General features: G+C 47.1%; 1 pseudogene; it reads right to left on the bottom strand.

Annotated features, from left to right (window-relative positions):
• Positions 1–2,540: 2,540 nt before the first annotated feature.
• Positions 2,541–4,563, bottom strand: LOC147607269 (zeaxanthin 7,8(7',8')-cleavage dioxygenase, chromoplastic pseudogene; annotated as a pseudogene).
• Positions 4,564–6,396: the final 1,833 nt, after the last annotated feature.

The raw sequence follows: 6,396 nt of genomic DNA, 5'->3' as shown, positions 1-6,396 counted from the left end.
ATGCTCAGAGAATACTTGGATGATTTTGTTCTTGTTTTCTTTGATGATATTCAAATCTACTCAAAGAATGCAGCTGATGATATTCTGATCCACTCAAAGAATGCAGCTGACCATGAAGCTCATGTCAGAAAAGTTCATGAGATTCTAAAGCACCAACTCTTTGCAAAAAAGAGTAAATGCACTTTCTCTGCCGGACCATGTTGAATACTTAGGCTTTCTGGTATCCAAAGATGGAATTTCTCCAGACTCGGCAAAAGTCCAAGTAGTCATAGATTGGCCTGAACCAAAGACAGTGAAAGAAGTCAGAGGATTCTTGGGATTGACTAGTTGGTATAGAATTTTTATACCAAAGTATGCTCTCATAGCTTCCCCCTTGACTAATCTTCTCAAGAAGAATATCCCGTTTCAATGGTCTGCCAGGTGCCAGAGTGCTTTTGATAACCACCTTGGTAACCAATCCCATTTTGAAGCTGCCAGATTTCTCTCTACCCTTTGAGGTAGTAAAACTGATGCCAGTGGTTTTGCCCTGGGAGGTGCACTCATGCAGGAAGGTCATGCAGTGGCCTATGAATCCCAAAAACTCAGAATGCATGAGAGAAATTATGCTGTCCACCCACGACCTAGAACTACTTTCAGTAGTATATGCCCTAAAGTTGTGGAGACATTACCTACTGGGTCAAAGATTCACTTTGATGACAGATCATCAGAGCTTAAAGTGGATGCGCCAGAGAAGGTGGATGCAGATCCTGCAGGAATTTGATTTTGAAATCAATTACCGCCCAGGCAAAGAAAATGTGGTAGCAAATGTCCTCAGTAAAAAAGCCTCCTTGCTTGTAATTACTGTAGTGTCAAATCCTTTGATTATTGAAGCAAGAGAGAAGATCGTGCAGGATAGATTCTTTGCCAAATCTTGCATGATCTAAAAAAGGACGTGCTTAATCATGTACGTCAATGTCTGACCTGTCAAAAAGTCAAGGTCGAGAGAGTAAAAATGCCTGGGAAATTACACCAATAGACATCCCCCAAATGAAGTGGGAATGCATCAGTATGGATTTTATTACTGGATTACCTTCAGTGCAATTAGGTTACAACTCCATCTTCGTGGTAGTTGATAGACTAACCAAAGTTGCCCATCTAATTCTAATAAAATAAACCTACACTGCAGCAGCGAATGTGGCCATAGTGTTCCTCAAGGAAATCTTCCGATTGCATGGCCTACCCAGAAGAATAGTAAGTGATCAAGATCCCAAATTCACGTCAAGATTCTGGACTTCATTTTTTGAAGCAGTAGGAACTTTCTTGGATCTCAGCATAGCTTACCACCCTAACACCGATGGACAAACAGAAAGGGTAAACCAAGTAATTGAAGAAATACTTCGGTCATGCTATGGGTGGTAGGGAACCCAAGAAATTGCTAAGCTATCTGTACCTAGTCGAGTTCGCCTACAATGCTTCTTATCACAGAAGTGTTGGGATGAGCCCTTTCAAAGCTTTGTATGGACAAGATTGCTTAACTCCATTAACTTGGTCCGACCCATTGATTAGGGTCGAGATGTCCAGATAGATGCTTGATGACATGGAGCAGCAGATGTAGTCAATTCGCAAAGATATAAAAGCTGCCTAGGATAGACAGAAGTAGTATGCAGATAAGAAGAGAACAGACAGAGAAGAGTGACCTCTTAAAATTAGGGTTTTTTTAAGGATTATTACAATGATAGCATTTTCTTGTATAAATAAAGGTTGACCTCTATTTTTGCCCATTCTTACCCTCAGCTCTCTTCACCATGGCAAGAACAAAGCAAACAGTGAAGAAGATGACATGCCTGATTGAGGGACAATGCAAACAAGAATTTGGAGTGTTACAAAAGTAAACTCAATAAAAAATTGAGAGAGCAAGCTAGCTTATCTTGGCCAAGCAAACAGGTAAAGTTGGTGGATTACGGACGGAAGATAGCAGCGCAACAGAAACTGACACTGACACTGACACCGACACCGAGACCAACTGCCAGGGAGCCTACATGGGCACACATGGAGATTCCCAACCACCCAGCCGTAGGGGGAAAGACCTTGCCATGCATTAACACGCAACATCAAGAGCAGCAAGGGGAGCCAGAGTAGTAGTAGGAGTAAGAGCAAGAGCAATAACAAGAGTAGCAAGGGGAGCAAGAGGAACAAGCACCGGTCCCAAAAAGAAACAGAAGGAAGTGGACACATTACAGGCCTCATCCCCTAAAACCACGTCCCCCATTGCAAGAAACGCTTAGGGTATAGGGCTTTCTAGGAGATACGGTACTACCAGAAGTCCGTGAAGCTTCCCATCCGAAGGGCACCTTCTCACGAACGTGCAAAGAAATTTTATGGGAATACAAGATGGAATGTTGGATAATTTTTGAAGAGGAGGGGCATTACAAAGGTATAAGAACTCTCTCCCTCTCTTTCTCTCTCAACAATAGATTGACCCACCAATGAATTGTGTAGCTTTGTGTCATGTACCATCATACAGCACACCATTTGTTGGAGATAGCACACCATTTGTTGGAGATAGGTCTTGTTTTGAAAATCATGCAAATGCTCAATACATTTAAACTTCACCCATCAATAGCTTTGTGTGATGTACCATCATTGCTACTGGAGATTTGGACCTAGCTGGACTTGATCTGCTGCTGCGGCACAAAGAGACCATGGAAGCCATACGGCACCCTGCGCGGGATCTTCACGGAGGCCACCACGTCGAGGGAAGGCGACCGGGGGTTGAGAATCAACAGCCTGGAGGTACAGCTTGTTTCGTCGTGCACTAGGCACACCAGACAGCCGTCGTCCTCAGCTTCTTCTTCTGCATGGCTCTTGCTGCTGCCAGTTGAGCAGGAGTCGCATTTGGGCACAAAGAAGGGCTCGCTTGCAAAACAGCCTTCACCGAAGCTTCTGCTAGCCACCACCTTTTGCTGGGACAGGTCGACCTTAACCACTCCCGAGAGGTTGGGGAGTTGCCCTGCCACGCCCATGTAGAGGAACCTGTTCCTCACGCCAAGCAGGTTGCGGTTTAAGCTGCCCATTTCCAGGTTCATGCCCACGCATATGGGTGTCTGCGTGGAGGTGCCCGAGGCCAGGTTCAGGCGCACCTCCGTCAGGGTGACCTCAAAGTTCTGTAGATCCCCGCCGAGTACATGGTCTACCCTCGCGACAACCGGGACGATGAGCACCAGCTGGTCATTATCCTCGTCCCAGCAGTTGAGGAAGTGGAAGCAGTTGCAGCCGGGGACCTCGAACCAGCGCATGGCGGATTCGTCTCGGGCGTAGCGCGGCAGCACGCCAAAGCGAGGCGTCTTGCTGCGGTCGCACACAATGGGTGACTTCCCTCGAAGGAGGCGGAGCGGCCTGAACACCACCTGAACGTCAGGGAAGATCGCGTAACGGCTCGTGAGCCCGAAGTCGTGCATCATGGATGGCTCCCGCAGGGTGATGGCAACGTCCTTGGATTTGACGCCATCCTTCGAAACTCGGAAGTAGGTGAGGTGTGGGGCGAAGACTGGATTGTAGCCGAAAGCGAACATCTCGCCAGTGGCGGGATCGATCTTTGGGTGGCTCGTCATGGCCCAAGGCAGTTCTGCTGCTGCTGCATTGCAAGGCTGTACTGAGCCTTCAGAGCGGTCAAACCCGTACCTGCCACGGCTCTGCAGGTCTCCGTTGGGCTTGATGTCGACGGCATGCGGCAGGTCGTCCTCCGACAACGCAAGCAGCGTGCCGTGGTGGAATACCAGACCGGTGTTAGCCAGCCCGATGCCCTGGGATAGGTCAGTCACTCCCAACGCGTGTCGGAGGAGCGCCAGCCCTATTCGCGCTTTGCCAACCAGGCCGCTGCCCGAGGTCGCAAACACCTTGGGGAAGAGCGCCCGCCCGGCGGCATCTTCTTGGGTGAAGCGGCTGGTGCGGGTGAAGCGGCAGCTGTAGGTGGCCTTGCCGTTCCGGATGCTCACAGCGTGAAGCATGCCGTCGCCGTCAAAGAAGTGGTGCACCGCCTCGACGCCTCCATCATGACCGTAGCGCTGGTTGGGCCCATTGCGGAGGTACAAGCCCTCCAGGAACTCCGGCAGCGAGCCCTCGGCCACCTCCTCGACGACGCAAGCCACCGGGGGGCACTCCGAGGCGACCGGCACGAAGTTGCCGCGGCGGAGAGGGTCGTCCTGTGTCTGCTGGTAGCTGCCGAGCCGGGAGCGTGATTCGAAAAGGTTGATCATCGACTCCACAGCATTGCACATCCCAGAAGCCACATCGCGAGGAAACCACGTACTCTCTACGGCAGAGGCGGCCCTAATCTTGAGTGTGTTACGGTGGCTATTGTGAACTATGATCCCTGAAGAATGCATGCTTGTTTGAACGCTGCCAAAGAGCAAAGGGGTGTGAATAGAGGAGATCAGCAGGAGGCTGCGGGCCATGGCAATGGACAGAATTAAGCTGCCTAATTAGTGTTTAGGAGGGTGGAAGTTCTTCTGGGGGCTAGGCAGAAGGCTTGATGGATTGAATGGGAGTTCTGATCCTCAGACAGACCCTTTTTATGCAGAAAGGGTTGGCTGGATATGCATCAACATGACCAACGTGCATGAGTTTGTCTCCCAACTGTGAGGGTGGTGGCGACTATGCGAAAAAGGTCATTGTACGAACGAGCCCGTGACTTGGGTGGTCGGCGTGACAGATTTTTGTTTCCGAAGGAAGCAGGCCACTCGGCAATGACATAACCAGAGAGAATCGCAATGGCATAACCGGAGAGATCTGGCGAACTACAGCCCACGTAAGTGGTCGGCACGAATGGATTAAAGGCTAGAAATAGAGTCACATGGTAGCTACATAAACGTGCGATATATTAATACGGCAGATGGATTGAATGGGACACACCCTTTTTATGCAGAAAGGGTTGGCTGCATAACATGACCAACGTGCATGAGTCTGTCTCCCAACTGTGAGGGTGGTGGCGACTATGCGAAAAAGGTCATTGTACGAACGAGCCCATGACTTGGGTGGTCGGCGTGACAGACTTTTGTTTCCGAAGGAAGCAGGCCACTCGGCAATGACATAACCAGAGAGAATCGCAATGGCATAACCAGAGAGATCTGGTAGAATACCGAGGAGCTTGGCGAATTACAGCCCGCATAAGTGGTCGGCATGAATGGATTAAAGGCTAGAAATAGAGTCACACCCTTCAAGATGGCTACATAAACGTGCGATAAAAAGGGGGCCACATTAGAAATTATCTATAAAGTAGTAAAACCTGATATCAGACGTTTTTCTTTCACAGGTTGAAAACCTTCATCTCGCAAAAGAATTTGTAGGAAATTTCAATTGAAAGCTTTTCTGTCAAAACCTTCCAAACAAAAAGAAGCAATTTCAAAACTTTCAAGTTTAACATTATTACAAAATATTTGTAGATCGGGGTTTTTTTCGTTCACGATTGTAAACATATTCGGTCTTTTCTTTTTCTTTGAAATTTATAAAGTTCTACGAAAAGAGACCTTTGACGTGTTGTTGATGTACATGAGGATGTACATGAGGCCTTCGTTGGGGACCGATAAAATTTGGACAATGCGATCTCAAATAATTCAAACATTGAAGACTCAAAGACATGTGCAAAATGTATGGCATCATGAGTAGTTGTCATAGTAAGTGTTGAAAATTTGCACGATTTTCAAAACATGATCTATCTCCAAGAAATGATGTGCTTTAAATTTTATGATGGTGCATTATAAAGCACATGACCTATCTTCGATTTGAAGGTCCTATTACACTATAGTTTTTTTTTCACTTCACTATTGTAAATCGTCTTTTTCTTTTTAAAATTTTTAAAGTTTCGCTTCAATTCTACTAAAAGAGACGCTTGACATTAGGAAGTTTTTGGACCCAAAGAGGGCCTCTTGTATTAACTTTTGATTAGGAATTGACCAATAGGAAGAGGGCTGGGTGCACATTTTTTATTTCTTTGACCCTAGGGGGCCTAGGCTTTGGTTTGCTAATGGGACCTAATTACTACTCTTATCCCCCTATCTCCTGGGCCCAAACTTAGAGGTCTCCCCACCTACAATAACACAGATTAAAAACCCTAAAAATTAAAAAAAATTAATTTTTTTCCCAAAAGTGTATTTTTCCTCTCAAAATTCTCCCCAACATACTCTAGGTTTGGAAAGCTCATTTTGAACCTCTTTCTTCTTCTTCTAAGCTCTCCATTGTTGTAGAAACTCCATACCTCTCAAGCTCTCCCTCCTTCTCAAGCTCCCTCTCCCCCTTTCTTCCTTTTCTAAGCTCTCCATTACTGCAGAAACTCCATCTCTCTCAAGCTCTCCCTCCTTCTCAAGCTCTCTCTCTCTCTCTCTCTCTCTCTCTCTCTCTCAATATCCCTCCCTCTCCATT

The sequence above is a fragment of the Cibotium barometz genome, chromosome 55 (genome assembly GCF_041138505.1).
Source record: "Cibotium barometz isolate CiBa-2024 chromosome 55, ASM4113850v1, whole genome shotgun sequence".
NCBI lineage: Eukaryota > Viridiplantae > Streptophyta > Polypodiopsida > Cyatheales > Cibotiaceae > Cibotium > Cibotium barometz.
The sequence above is the reverse complement of the archived record's forward strand: the minus strand, read 5'-3'. Positions and strand labels throughout refer to the sequence as shown.